Raw genomic sequence first — 16,924 nt, 5'->3', positions numbered from 1 at the left:
GGAGTGCAACAATATACCAGCCATTACAAGTGGCTGGTTATTGCTACCGCAAGCTTGCGGTAGCAATTAGCGCTTATAAAATTTACCAGAGATCGGATTTCTAGTTAATTTTATAAATCTGTCCCAAATGCACCCAAAATACTGTCTAGTTTAGTCAATTAAAAAATAAAGATGGCTGCATCTTTATTTTGTAATATATTTACTGCACTAAGCAGTATTTTGGGGTTTAAGTTGGAGGGAGTGGGGTGTTAGAAAGAAAACAGCACTGAAAGTGCCTCTACATTGGGGGTCAATGGGAACTGTTTGTTCCCAGTAACTATATATGTATATGCTTATAAACATTTATATTTATATATATATATATATATATATATATATATGTGTGTTTGTGTGTTAATATGTGAATATAAAAGTGGTGATAAGAAAGAGTTAAGGTCTGTTACATCGCTACAGTATTAAATACAGGTAGGACAGTAGTGAGCTCAAACTTGAGCAGTTATATTAGCAATAAATGTGACAGTCCAAGCGGCACTATATGCACCTCACCGGTGCTCTCAATATAAGGAAATAGGGTTATTGCCTAAAATCATAGTAAAATAGCGACTTGCTGTGAGGAGTCCATGATGCTTGTCATCTGTCTCAGCCACACAGGTATTCCTCATTTGCCCACCCCTGGAGTGGTATCATCCACTTCCTATCCTCCCTGGGGGGGTTACCAGATACTCTTGTTAGCTAAATGCAGGCAATCACTACTTCCGCATTATGCTCCGTGGCCAAAATCCACCTATTCGTCAGAGAAATGCTTCTAACCAATCCCCTGCCAGACATGCTCACTTAAGGCCAATCAATGAGTACAATCCAAGAATTCAAGGAGCACCGCAAATAGGAGTAAAAAAATCAACTTTTATTCATTTACAAATTTAAAAGCGGGGTAAACACAAACCCCTGGGGTAAAACAGTAAAAGATACAGGCTGACATTTTTGTCTTACGCCGTACTCCTAGCCCCCAGATAAAACTCTTTGTGCAATCAACGCTTAAGTCCCTCTCTCCATATTATTTCATACCTAACTTGAGGCTATAAAATATGTATATATAGAAAACAGTATAATGTTGCAACTTACAATGCAATGGTCCGCTATTGAGACTCATAGTCTAAAGCTACCTGGGATCCCTAGTATTTATTCTTCTAAAGGAAATCCAGACAAGTAGAAAAATTAAAACACATGTACATATACAAAAGTCCGACCATTCCCATTACATCCTGCTCCAAAGCTCCGTTATAATCTCGTCTCTATGTATATTGTGTAATGTAACAAAAACTTCTACTGTCTCCACCTTGAATGAATCTATCCCCTTAGATACACTCAATATATACACTGAATTATTTTAAATAAACATTTCTTTATCCTGACATCAATTCAGTATAGCACAATATAAACTGTGCTGAATGTTATTGCAATACTAGCACTCAGGTTAACCATTTAATTCCCTGATTAGGTTGCTATCTCTATTGCTGTCAATGAAAATCTGATATGACTCCTTAATAGATATTCTATCCTATTCTATCAGAAATGTATTAGATCGAACTCTGAGATCCAGAAGGTCTCCCTCTCCACCAGCCTCCTGGCCCTATTGCCCCCTTTCTTTAAAGGTAAAACTCTCTCAATAGCTATCCATCTAAAGCTTCTCACATCCTTCTGATGGTATTCAGCAAAGTGTTTAATTAGCGGTGTAGTCAGGGTGCCTACTCTTATGTCTGAAAGATGCTCCTTTATTCTAACCCTTGCCTTTCTGGTTGTGAGTCCCACATACTGTAGGGCACATGGGGTACAGGTGATCAAGTATATAACGTATGTGGAGCAACAATTAAGGCATAAACATTTTTGGAACCTTTCTCCAGTAACTGTGGAATTAAAACTTTTACCCAATTCTACCTTCTCACATGCCACACACGCTGTATAGTTGCAACGATACATCCCATTGAATCCAAGCCAGTAGGAGTTATCACTTTCCTTTGTCTTCACTCTTGTGGGGGCTACTCTGTTACCAATTGTTCTTCCTCTCTTGCAGGCAAATCTAATGCCCTCTTCTTCTGTAGTCTGTAGGCCATTGTCTGCTGACAAGAAGGAGAAATGTTTACTAATAATTTGACAAATTTGAGAATATTGCTGGGAATAATCTGTAATGAACTTTATTGCCTACAGCCCTTCTAGGATTCTCCTTTACTTTTGTCAGTAAACTCTCCTTTCCTATTTGCTTAACTGACCTCCTTGCTCTGGAAATAGTTGTAGATCTATGTCCCCTTTCTCTCAATCTCTCTGCTAGGTTATTAGCTTGTCTCTCATAACTCTCTACATTAGTGCAGTTCCTTTTGGGGTGGATACATAGACCCCCCGCTACCCCCTTAAAGACCCTCTGTGGATGACAGCTGGATTCATGTAAGAGACAGTTCCCTGAGATAGCTTTACAATATACTTCTGTCTTGATTCCCTTATCTGGAGTACCCTTTAGTGTTAAATGCAAGAAGTTTAACTCTAATTTATGAGTTTCTGATGTAAAACTTATTCCCACTCAATTAGTGTTTAAACATACAATAAATTCTTCAAGATCCCTTTCAGTACCTCTTCAAATAAATAGGAGATCATCAATGAAGTATATATACCACACTATTTCTTGTCTGAAGGCATTCCCTTTGCCAAAGACGTGGGACAGCTCCCACCAACTCAAGAACAGGCTGGCATAGGAGGGAGCAAACTTGACCCCCATAGCCGTCCCACATCTCTGGAAAAAGAACTTCTCCTCAAACTGGAAATGGTTGTAGGTAAGCAGGAATATGGTTACCCTGACCACATATTCAATGTAGTTTGTGTCAACACCATATCTTTTACAGCCTCCAGTCCTTTTTCATGTGGTATGGTTAAATACAATGATCTAACATCCACCGTAAGCCATCTATAATTACTCTGTCATACCAAGCTTGACTACAGATTTAGAACATGTTTGGTATCAGATATAAAACTACATAGAATGCTCACCAGTGGCTGTAGAACATTGTCAATTCATTCAGAAATGTGCTCTAGTAGAGAACCAATTCCACTGACAATTGGCCTCCCCTGTATGACGATTAACAATTTGTGAACTTTTGGTAGGTGATTAAAGACAGGACTAACCGGATTCTGTACAAGTAAGTAACTTTTTGTGTCCTGATCTATATAACCCAACTCTACCCCATCATCCACAATGGAGGCCAATTGTTGCCGGAATGCTCTAGTAAGATCACTCAATAATTTAACATATTCCTGTTCATTTTGCAGTTGTCTGTGTACTTCCTTCACAAAATCTGTTCTGTTCAGTACAACAATGGCACCACCCTTGTCTACAGCTCTTATGACTTTCTTTGCATTGCTACTCAGGCTTTCTAGAGCTTTCTTTTTATTCCTAGTAATATTGATCTCTCCACCCCTGTCCGTAACATATTGTAGTTTAGTCAAAACTCTTCAATCCTTTTTTGAAAATTCTCCAGGATGGAACACCTGTTCTGTATAGGATAGAATGTTGATTTAGACTCCAGAACAAGGGTTTTGGGCTTTACAGACCCTATAATGTTTTCATCATGCTGAAGAGATTCCAATGACCTTACATCACAAAGCTCCCAAAAATCAAAATTGGACTCAATATGTGAACTACTACATTCAGAATCAATTCCCACATCAATGTCATCAGGTCTCTCATTGTGTTCCCCTTAATTCTGAGAGAAATAACATTTCTTTAGAGTCAGGTTCCTGATTAGTTTGTTCACATTTAATAAAATCCTGAACAGGTTGAAATTAGTTGTGGGTACAAAGGTTAAACCCAAACTTAAAACTTTAAATTCAGATTCAGTCAGTTGGTAGTCAGACAGATAAATTACATTCCTTCTCTGTAACGCCCCCTCCACTGGCATCTTCTCAGGGGGTAATGACTCTGCTCCCTCTGTTGGTACTGAGGTTCTTGGTTTTCTCCTCCCCCCCTTTGGGTGCTCTTGGGGGTAGGGAAAAAACCTGTTCCAATTGTACTCTCTCTACCTCATTGGTATTCACCTCCTACTAGATTAGGGTCCTCCCTATAATGGCATGTAGTTGGGATTTTTGGGGGTTTATTCTTCAAAATAGGAGGCAGCCTATTGGACCCCTCTTTAGTTCTAACCACTTGCTCTTGGGCCCCCCTTGTGTTAATAGGTTGGCTTTTGGGCACCCCTTGATTCAAATAGTGCTCCTCTATTAACACATAAATATATATTTATATCAGCATATACATATCTATTTGATTGCTGCCATCGCTGCATGATTTTTCCCCTTTGCTGGCGCTGAAGTTCTGATGCCGTCTCTGACGGCATCAGAACAAGGCTCTCATAGGAGCCTATGGAAGCGCGCTCTCGTGAGCACAATGCTTCCTAGCAATACGAACGCTAGTTCGCGTTCGCATTGCGGCTAACTTGTAATACCTGCGCACATTATCGTGCGCTGGTATTACAAAGTGGAGTGCTACAATCGCTTTCATGAAAATTATATATATCGCTCCACTTGTAATCTAGCCCTCTGTGTCTTCGATGAAGAATTTGGGTCTATCCAATCATTCCGTGCCCCCTTTGGCATTCCCTTCATTTAAAAAATGTATTACAAATATTTTTGATGAAATCATCTAAGTTTACCATCATAACCCTGCATATTTAAGCATTTGTAATTTTCATTTCTGAAATTATATTAAATTTACATACATAAAACATAGATATTTTTTGCCATCAATATATTTTGACTTGTTATGAAAAACATTAACATAATAGTTTCTTAGATGAAGAGTTAAAGGATTAAGTGACATTAAAATCTTCATAAATTATAACCTTTTAGAGAAATATATGAGAAAATTAAAGTTGTCAACCTCATCGATGGAAATCAGAAATAGAATTTACCCAGGGACTAAGCTGATTATTCCAAATAGATGACTAAAATGTCAGACTAATTTTGCTTTTTGATTGCAGTCTTGATGAATGGAGCATTAGTGCAGTTTACAATTAACTTAATCTCACCTTTAAACCAAATGTGATATTTTCTGAAATTGGATCTGGCTGTGACTAGAATTGGTGAAGAACTAGCCAGTGGTACATAGATTCATATAATCATATTGTAACCAGTTTATCATGCTTAATCTGCATGCTGCTTTACATAAATTGCGTTGAAACCATAAAAAGGGTCAAAGCAATACAGGAGGATACATTAACTCTTGCCCTATGCAAAGGATGATGCAGTGTTGTCCTCCAGTGCTATGTGGAGGACAAATGAGGAGGAGCTAAATGTTTCTTCCCATTAATAACATACAAGATTCAATACTTACATGATAACATCTTTGGAAGTGTATGACACACAATTAGAATTCACCATTAGGCTTTGTCTTTCTGTCTTTCCTTTTGATGTATATCAGCACTATTCGTTCGTCCGGGGAGGCAAAGCTGCGCAAATGTTGAAAAGTTTGGACGCTCTACCTTTGGGGCCAGTGTAAGCTCCACTAACCCCAGAAGCCGTCTCAACCTCATCAATGCCAAGAAGCCTGGGGATGCTTTCTCCTGATTATAGATATATAGTAGTGCGCTAGGGTCAGATATATCAGGCACCTTACAGTAAACAATTCCTTCTATTTGTTTAAATAAAATACGTTAGATTATTAGATATTAGTAAGAGTGCATCACTAATGCATCTAGTTATTCAACATATGTTAAAAACATTTATTCATCTATCTAAAAATTAGTGATGTGTCCCTTAGAACATATATATATATATATATATATATATATATATATATATATATACATATATATATATATATATATATATATATATATATATATATATATAAATGTGCAATGTGTCAAATCATTTAGATACACTGAGAAGCAACAAACTTGTTAGTATTACAACATCTTCCAATTCAAAGTTCCAATTTATTGATGTACCAAAAGATCTTATATTTGAAGCTTAATAGCATTTACTGGAAACATATTCTTAAAGTTATACCACCTTAGAATCAGTTGAAATAAGTTTAAAGTCTCACACAATTCCGATAAGGAAAAGGATAAAGGTTACCTCCAAATCACTCAATCCTCTTATATGCAGTCTCTGCACGTTCACTCATACCTGGGCTCCTGTGCCACTCAGATTATGAAGGTAAGTATTTCGGCTTGGTTGGATTTCTCACAACCGCAAAGTTCCCCTCACGTGACCGATGGTGTCTGACGTCACGGGTGACACTTGCAAATTTTATCCCTTCTGGATTCGGTAGCCTTATTCGATGGGTAACTTTAAGTAGAAAATGCTGGTTACACACCTTGTTTATTGTGGTAATAGAAGCCACTCCTGCACTTAGTGCTCCGCACGCACGAGGTTTAAGTAAAAATTGCTGTTCATTGTTACAAAGTCAATAAACCCGGGTTAAAAAGTTCATCATAGGAATAAAAGCAATATTGTGATAACACAAAACAACATCAGCCACTGCTTTCAATGCGTTTCACCCTTTCCAGGGCTTTATCAAGATAAGTGTGGCTAGTTGATTATGCTCTTATAAAGGACCATCTTAATTCCTGTCGGTTCAGATACTCATTGGTTAAATCTTCAATCATTTGGAATTAAGGTGGTATTGAAACAATGTTTTATTAAGGTAGTATAACTACAATTAGTATAACTTATGCATAAGTCATGCATTATTTGCATCTAATGTACCAGACTAAAAAGACATACAGCTAGATTAAAAGTTTAGCGTTATACTGAAAAAGCAGCGTTATAACGCTGCTTTTTCACTACCGCTGGTATTACGAGTCTTGCAGATTTAGGGGCACCGCACACTTTTTTGGCCTTACCGCAAATCAACTTACGCAATTTGCGTATACTCTATTTTCAATGGGACTTCCATAGCGCTGGTATTACGAGCTTGTCCTGGGAGGCCAAAAAGTGAGCGGTACACCCTATTCGGTCAAGATTCGTACCGCATTTTAAAGTCAGTAGTTATGAGTTTTACACTACAAAGCCGTAGCATAAAACTAAAGTGCTAAAAAGTACACTAACACCCATAAACTATAAATTAACCCCTAAACCGAGGCCTTCCCGCATCGCAAACACTAAAATTAAATTATTAACCCCTAATCTGCCGCTGCGGACATCGCCGCCACTATAATAAACATATAAATCCCTAAACTGTCGCACTCCCGCCTAGCAAACACTATTTAAATATTATTAACCCCTAATATGCTGTCCCTAACAGAGCCGCCACCAACCTACATTTATTAACCCCTAATCTGCCACCCCCAATGTCGCTGCCACTATATTACATTTTTTAACCCCTAAATCTAAGTCTAACCCTAACACCCCTTAACTTAAATATAATTAAAATAAATCTAAATAAAACTTAATATCATTACCTAAAAAATTCCTATTTAAAACAAAATACTTGCCTATAAAATAAACCCTAAACTAGCTACAATATAACTAATAGTTACATTGTATCTAGCTTAGGGTTTATTTTTATTTTACAGGCAAGTTTGTATTTATTTTAACTAGGTAAAATAGTTACTGAATAGTTATTAACTATTTACTAACTACCTAGCTAAAATAAATACAAATTTACCTTTAAAATAAAACCTAACCTAAGTTACACTAACACCTAACCTTACCCTACAATTAAATAAATTCCCTAAATTAAATACAATTAACTAAATTCAATAAAATTAGCTAAATTACAAAAAAACCAACTCTAAATTACAGAAAAAAGCAAAACAAATTACAAGATCTTTAAACTAATTACACCTAATTTAATAGCCCTATCAAAATAAAAAATCCCACCCAAAATAAAACCCTAGCCTAAACTAAACTACCAATAGCCTTTAAAAGGGCCTTTTGCAGGGCATTGCCCCAAAGTAATCAGCTATTTTACCTGTAAAAAAAAAAATACAAACAACCAACCCCCCAAATAAAACCCACACAACCAACCCCCCAAATAAAACCCTAACTAAAAAAAACTAAGCTCCCCATTAAAAGAGCTGATTTCTTTGGGGCAATGCCCTGCAAAAGGCCCTTTTAGGGCTATTTGTAGTTTAGTTTAGGCTAGGGTTTTTTTATTTTGGGTGGGCTTTTTTTATTTTGATAGGGCTATTAGATTAGATCTTGTAATTTGTTTTTATTTTCTGTAATTTAGTGTGTTTTTTTTTTGTAATTTAGCTAATTTTATTGAATTTAGTTAATTGTATTTAATTTAGGGAATTTATTTAATTGTAGGGTTAGGCGTTAGTGTAACTTAGGTTAGGTTTTATTTTACAGGTAAATTTGTATTTCTTTTAGCTAGGTAGTTATTAAATAGTTAATAACTATTTAGTAACTATTCTACCTAGTTAAAATAAATACAAACTTGCCTGTAAAATAAAAATAAACCCTAAGATACATACAATGTAACTATTAGTTATATTGTAGCTAGTTTAGGGTTTATTTTATAGGTATTTAGTCTTAAATAGGAATTATTGAATTATTAATTGTAAGTTTTATTTATATTTATTTTAATTATATTTAAGTTAGGGGGTGTTAGGGTAAGGGTTAGACTTAGGTTTAGGGGCTAACAAATATAATATAGTGGCGGCGATGTTATGGGCGGCAGATTAGGGGTTAATAACATTATGTAGGTGTCGGCGATGTTGTGGGCAGCAGATTAGGGGTTAATAAATATAATGTAGGTGTCGGCGATGTTGGGGGCAGCAGATTAAGGGTTCATAAGTATAATGTAGGTGACGGTGATGTCTGGAGCGGCAGATTATGGGTTAATAAGTATAATGTAGGTAGCAGCGATGTTGGTAGCGGCAGATTAAGGGTTAATAAGTGTAAGATTAGGGGTGTTTAGACTCGGGGTTCACCTTTATCAGCCAGAGCAGAGCTAAGGAACAATAGAAGTAACCCTACAAACTGGTGTCAGACACGTGGGATGAAACAGGGAACTCTCAGAAGGTGAGTTGAACAAAGAGTCTTTTTTATTCTGACCTTTTTTCCCCTTAAGTTTAATTTTACATAGGAATAGTTGGGAAATATATATGTGAATCTTTGGTAGATTCTAACTATTGTCTAAAAAGAGGAATAGTAGATTTCTTTGGTAGAAATCAGGTTAAATATATATATGAATCTTTGGTAGATTCTAAATAAATCTTTGGTAGATTAAAAATAAAAAGGGAATAATAGATTTCTTTGGTAGAAAGATTATATAAAGTCTGGCTGAAGGGTTAAACCACACATTTTCTTGCTGCTTGCTTTTGAAATACGCTGTATGGCTAACATTGCTTTAAAGTTATAAGATAAATACTGCATTGTTTATATGAATTCTTATGCTGCTTGCTTTGTAAATATGCTATATGGCAAAATACTGCTTATTGTATAGAATATTAAGAATGTAAACTGTTGCTAATATGTATTGCTGTTTCTGAATGTTAGTTAAAACGCTACATTTTTTCTGGTGAAGGGTGACCTTTGACCTAGAGATAATTAATGCCAGATACTATTGAAAGAATCAGCATAGTGATTTTTTTTCTCTCTCTCTTGTTGTAAACTTAGGCATTAAGCACAATAACTGGTAATGGAGTACAACCATTCTAGTTAATGTGGTTTTTGCAAAAAAGATTCAATAATTAATTGCTTTTAAATGTAAAGGTATTGTATTTTTTTATTTTTATTATTTTTTATTATTTTTTTTTTTTTTTTGTATTATATTATATTTTGTTGTAAAAGTTTTAAAAGATAAGTTAGGAGTGGAGAATGGGCAAATCCCAGTCTAAACAATTTCCATCACCTAGACCAGGAGAAAAATGTAAAGATTATGTGGGAAGGGTGTCGCCCGATGGGTTTATGTATATTATTCCTTGGGTTCAGAATATGGCAGAATGGACAGAAGCTATGAGAAGCTCTGATCCATTCCCCAGAGAGGGGGATAATGATAAATTTCATATGAATATGGTAAAAGGGTTGTGTCTAGGTGATGAAGAGGCATTTCCATGGTATAAAGGTGACACAGGATGGTTATATGAATTATATGAAAAAGGGTGGGGAAAATTGGCTGACTGTTGCTCCAACTGGCAATATATTGATATAGATGGGAATAAAAAGAAGGGTAAAAGTGAGAAGCAAAGACAGAGAGCATATTCACCCCCCCTGCCCCATATAATGCCCCTCACCTATCTTTGCCATCATATAACAGACTATATCCTAGCCTCCCATCCCCTAGTGACATAGATCTAGAGACTATTGCTATTGCCTCTGCTCAGGTACCCCAGGAATGGACCTTGCCAGGACCTTCTGTAACTCCCCGATACCAGGTCACTAAACCCCCAATTATGCCCAAACCCCCAATTAAGGTTGAACCAGTAACACCTTCCTACCCCCCTACAATAACCCCACAATATAAAAGAGGGAATGAAGAAGTAGAGGGAGAGCTAGAGGAAGAGCTAGAGGGAATTATACTTCAAACAGAACACATTGTTTTAACTGTGGGGAACAGGGACATTGAAAAAATGAATGCCCAAAATCCCCTAATAATTCTGGCCCCCCTTACAATCCCCGACAGTATAACAGACAGCCTTACATAGCCCCTGCACCCATGGAGGCACCCAAACACAACATACAATGGCCATATGGGTGCCTAGAAGGTAGCACTCCAATTTTTCCAGTGGTGTCAACAAGTTATCATGAGCAACCGTACTTAGTCCTAGAAGTAGAGGGAGAACCCCTACCATTTCTAGTAGACACAGGAGCTACATGCTCTGCCTTATGCTCAGATATGTATGATGGCATTACTGAAAAATCTGAACCTTCTTTAGGGATTAATGGAGTGCTGACTCAGACTCGCATCACACCGCCACTTGAAGTTAGGGTACCCTGTACTGGCCAACAACTTTTGAACCCATTTCGTATTATAACTTGGTGTCCCCTTAACCTTTTGGGTCGTGATCTTATGGGTCCCCTTGGAGTGAAAGTAGCTGTCACTAGACAGGGTGGGTTAGACGTGAGTCTAGGGTCCACTAACCTGTGTTTTTATAATGACATATTGACAGATGTCCCATCCGCTGTATGGGCATCTTCAAAACTTGACGTTGGTTTAGTTCAGTGTACCCCATATAAAGCCAGATTAAAACCTAATACTACTCCAGTGTTTATTAAACAATATCCATTGTCTAGAGAGAAGAAAGAAGGGATAAGACCCATGATAGAGGAATTCCTTAAACAAGGAATCCTCCGTCCAGTAGTTTCTCCCTATAATACCCCCATAAATCCAATCCCAAAGAAAGACAATGAATATAGGTTAGTACAAGACCTAAGGGCAATTAATGAAATAGTAATCCCAATTGCCCCAATAGTCCCAGATGTTACAACCTTACTCACAGCCATTCCACATGACGCCTGTATATTTACAGTCATTGATTTAGCTAACGCATTTTTTTCAGTCCGATTGGACCCTGAGACACAGCTACTTATGGTTTTTATTATAATGGGCGTCAGCTTACCTGGACACGCCTCCCTCAAGGCTATGTGGCCTCACCTGCGGTCTACTCGCTGGTGCTCCAACATTCTTTGCGGTCATGGACTCCCAGCCAAGGTTCCGTCCTCTTTCAGTACGTCGATGACCTACTGTTGTGTAGTCCTAACCAGGAGGTAAATACAATAGATACAATAAGTCTGTTAAAACACCTTGCTGCTGAAGGTCATAAAATAGCAAAACATAAGCTACAAGTAGGAGTGACAAAAGTGGATTACCTTGGTTTTGTGCTTTCCCAAGGCCACCGGTCCATTAGTCCCAAACGAATCCAAGCTATTCAACAGATCCCAAAGCCAGTTACTAGAAAGGACATGCTCACCTTTCTAGGTATGATTAATTATTGCAGACAATGGATTCCTGAGTTCTCCCATCATGGTTCCATTCTAAGGCAAGCCACAAAAGGGGATAGCCCTGAACATATACAATGGACCACAGACATGACTAAATCCTACATAGCTCTGAAGACTAGCATTATTAGTGCCCCTGCTTTAGGACTACCTGATTATTGTAAACCATTTCACTTGTATGCGAGGGATAATTGTAAAACCACAGCTGCTGTCTGTGCCCAAGAGCATGGTGGAGGCAATATGCGTCCCGTAGCTTTCTTTTCCAAAGTAGTTCCAATACCGGTACAAGGGATGCCGGCATGTCTCCGAGCATTGGCGGCTTGCGCCATGGCTGTAGAGATGGTTGAAAAAATCACATTAGGCCATCCAATAGTACTACACACTAGTCACCAAGTTTTACATCTTGTAAAAAATGTCACTACCCAACACATGACTTTCTGGTTATGAATGTATATTACTGAATAATACAAATCTGACTATTAAATATAGTAGTGTATCCTCAGGGCCAACTCAAATACTTAGTGCCTTACTTACAGGATCACCAGACTTTCCAACAGACCATGATTGTATAGATGTAATACACCACATTACCACACCAAGACCTGACTTGATGGATAAACCTTTTGACCATGCTGATAATGTGTTTGTTGATGGTTCTTGTTCCCGACCTAGTGACGGTATTTATAAGACAGGCTATGCCGTTGTGCAACTACCAGACATTGTTCTAGATGCAGGCCCCATTCCTCATCCTTCTGCACAAGCTGCAGAATTAATAGCACTTACAAAAGCATGTAAATTGTTTGAAAATAAATCTGTTAACATTTACACTGACTCTCGCTATGCTTTTGGGGTTGTGCATGATTTTGGTATGATATGGAAACAATGTGGTTTTGTTTCAGCAGATGGCAAGACCATCTCTCATACAGACCTGATTAATGACCTTTTAGAGGCCATACAACTCCCAAAGGACATAGCGATCATACATTGCTGTGCACATACATACAAGTCTGACCCTATTTCCTTGGGTAATGCGCTTGCAGATAAAATTGCTAAAGAGGCTGCTTATGTTTCTCATACACCCGGATCCACCATCCGTATGTATGCTGTTTTAGCCCCACCTTCATGTCCTACAGACCATATGCTTCTTGAACTCCAGGGACATGCCACTCCTAGTGACATATCTTTCTGGACTACTAAAGGGTTAACTTTAGATGAGAATGATTTGTTTTCTAAAGAGGGGAAGGTGGGCATACCGGAAAGCAGTGCACCACTCTTTATAGCACAAGCCCATGGTGTTGGACACCTAGGTATAAAACCAACAACTAACTTGTTGAAGCAATCTTTCTACATTAGAGGTATAGGTGATCATTGCAAGGCATACATTAATAGATGTGTATATTGCTTACAGACCAATGCAACCATCCCCAATAAAGCCAAGCATGACCACTTACCCCCACCTACAGCCCCATTCACACATCTACAAATTGATTTTACACATATTCCAAAAACTGGCACTAAACAATTATATCTGCTTGTAATAGTTGACCAATTTTCTAAGTGGCCAGAAGCTTTTCTTACCCAGAGGGAAGATGCAAAAACAGTCGCTAAAATTTTAGCCACTGAAATAATTCCCAGATTTGGTTGTCCGCTTCAGATTAATTCTGATAACGGTCCAGCGTTCATTAGTAAAAACACACATGAGTTAGTAGAATGGTTACAGATTAATTGGAACTTTTGTATTTTGTTTTCGTTCCCATGGTTACCACTTCTAGCCTCTAATATACCATCCCCATACGTGTAAGTCACGATATGTCAAATGAAAGAAGTTCAGATCACAAGCTGTGTGTGCATATACACTCATGACATTTGTAGTTCATAATGTTTGTGTGATCACTTATAAGTTATTTTTTGTTTGTTGACAATACACTACGAGACCGGATGTTTAGGACCGTTGGCATGGCAACTAAGACCCGTTCTCTAAGAGTAATCATACAGGTTACTATGTTGGCATGTATCACTAAAAGTTCACTATGTTATGTAAGACACACTATTGAATTAACACTTATTTTCTTATATGATATATTTATGTATATTTTGTAAGAGCCGGTGGAATATGGCGAAACCGGAAGTGACATATTAGTCCTTCCGGTGGCACGAAACAGTGGAACGCAGGTTTGCGTTCCAGCAATTCACTTTGGCGCCACTTTGGGAGTACACAGGTTGGAGTGTGTGTGTTTTGATTACAACATGATTTGTTTGCCTATATATTGTTTGATGTATCCCCGAAAACATTTCAATAAAAATAACCTTTGCTATTCTATTTTTGAAAGCCCTGAGAGTGCATTTGTTTGAGTGGGTATTTCCTGATATTTCTGCACCCAGGCAGCTGACACTGGTGGGCTGAGCTGTTGAAAGGAGCCTATATATATATATATATATATATATATATATATATATATATATATATATGAATATATATATATATGTGTGTGTGTGTTTATCAATTAACAGAACATATTCTTCTATGTGAAGAACATTGGAATGTGAAATATTTATATTTTCATGTCGGGTTAATGCACTTGAGAATATGGGATTGGCTTTGCTCAATTGACTTCTAGAAGGGAATAGGTTATCGTGCGCATGATATTCTAAGTTTGGCTTTTTTACACACGTCGGTTTGTGTGTGAGCAAAAACAGTTGTAATATAAGCGCAACCCGACGAGTGCAAAAAGCTTACTTCAAGCACAGTTAACGCTCGAGCGGGAGCATTAAATAATGCTCCACTTGTAATCTGGCCATTTATGCGTGTAGTTTTTTTAAGATTTAAAAAGTTCAATATTGAAAAACCTTTTAACACATTGCACATTTATTAAAAAAAAATAAAAAAAATAACAGAATCCCAAATGTTGATTCTCAGATACTCCAAAGTAAGGGCATTTATATTCAAATGTATTATTCAAATGATACCTTCAAATATTAGAATGTTAACATTCAATGTTAATATTCACTCTACAGAAACCTTGACATTGCTGAGCAAATGTTAAGGGATACATTTATTTTGCAGTTCAAATGTAAAAATGCAGACAATTGTTTAACCCTAAAAGTAACTCTTAAACCTTCATTAACACAAATCTTCCCAAGACCCTAATGCTGCTGTCAATGACTTATACCCACAGCTGCTATATTCTTGTTTCCTGTACATAATGTTCTACAGAGAAAAATGTTTTGTAGCAATTATTCTTGTGTTATCCCTAATCATACAAAATAGAACACCAGGGATCCACAAAACACAGACTGGGAAACAAAAGAATAAAGTGAAGTCACTACTATAGACTCTTGGTTATTATCTAAGTCAGTGGATAATTTAAAATGGGAGCAGTGTGTCTAATGCAATGTTTTATGCATACTGGTATTAAAATTAAGATCAGGCATTTCATTAACTGTGAAATGTTTTGCATGCTAAATATGCCCTTGTAGTAAATTTGTAAAGCTATATCACAATAAATCTGACAGAGAACAAATCTCAAATGAAAATGTTACTGTTTCTAAACAATGAAAAAAAATACAAATATTAAAAATTGCACTTAATTTTAAAACAGACAAAAAAAATCTATTTTTGTCATGTAAAAGGCTTGCTAATCTATGAGATAACATATTTACCCAAAAGATAGAGGCTTAGATTAAAAGTGGTCATCAACTAATAGTGCAGAGTGCACTATCAGGGCCGAACTTGGAAATCAGACCGGCCTGGATATTTTTGAACATCGACCCCAGCACACCCCCCCCTCTGGCCCGGCCCAACAAAGTAACCCCTCCCCCACGGCCCAGCCAATAACCCAGGTTGCTGCTGATTCCTTCCTCTACCCATGAAAGCACTAACAATCCAGTCACGATTCCCACCTTGTGCGTGCGGCATGGCAGGTTAGCTTTTATAGTGTGCCCCATAGAAGTCTATGGGGAGAGGGAGTTGGAAAAATGTAAGAAAATAAATTGATTAAATTCCTTATACAGATTCCCTTTTCAGATTATCTGGTTTTCTCAAAGGGTTTTGACTCTTTGGTTATACTTTTTTCTGGCTTCCATAGGCATTACAAAAAATTTTAAAAAAGGTAACACGCTCCTTGTATTGAAATAAAACATAACATTTATTCGTCTTCATTTAAAAGAAATATATACAGCGGTCAAAATCTGTATGCTGGATAGCGTGGCACACTGGCTTACGCGTTTCGGGCGTTGCCCGTAATCATAGCCTGTTTGTGAAAAGTCCCTGATACATTTAAAAACCCTTTGCTGCTTAGTGATTGGATAAAATCTCATTAACGCTATCTAGTCTGTACATTGAAAGCATTTGCACTTGTTAACATTAAACATAAAGGAGTCTGGAAAGTGATATATACTAAACCTAATACATAGGGACCCTATTCTGTTACACATGACTGGAATACAAAAATATTTAAATAATAAAACTATGTCTTAAATCTGTAAAGAGAAGTAATTGTGTAATTTGTTTGTTTAGTGTAGTATGTACACCTACACTATATTATAACTAAACCTGTACGTTCTCAGGACATTATTTGTAACACACATGTTTAGTATGCACTATTTTAAACATTATGTAGATAAGGGATAATATGCTAAAAATCCCTAAAACATATAATTAGATGCGATTGCTTAGTATTCAGTAATACAATTACAATATACATGGAAATACATTGTGTCAGGATCTATAGAAATAAAGATAAAATTAATACACCTCTGTTCTTACATAAGTGAATTCACAAATAAATATTAATACTCCAAAAGTCATTATTTGGTACAATTATCTCTTTGTGTTTTTGACTTACCCTCAGGAAATACTTAATTCTTAAGTTACTAGATGTTTTCTAATATACAGTTTCTGGATAGAACTTTTTATTTACCTGTAGGGTAATAAGCAAAGTTAGAACAATTAGGAGAACAATCTGTCTGTAGACTTGAAATAGATACTATG

Source organism: Bombina bombina, chromosome 3, assembly GCF_027579735.1.
Source record: "Bombina bombina isolate aBomBom1 chromosome 3, aBomBom1.pri, whole genome shotgun sequence".
Lineage (NCBI taxonomy): Eukaryota > Metazoa > Chordata > Amphibia > Anura > Bombinatoridae > Bombina > Bombina bombina.
The sequence above is the reverse complement of the archived record's forward strand: the minus strand, read 5'-3'. Positions refer to the sequence as shown.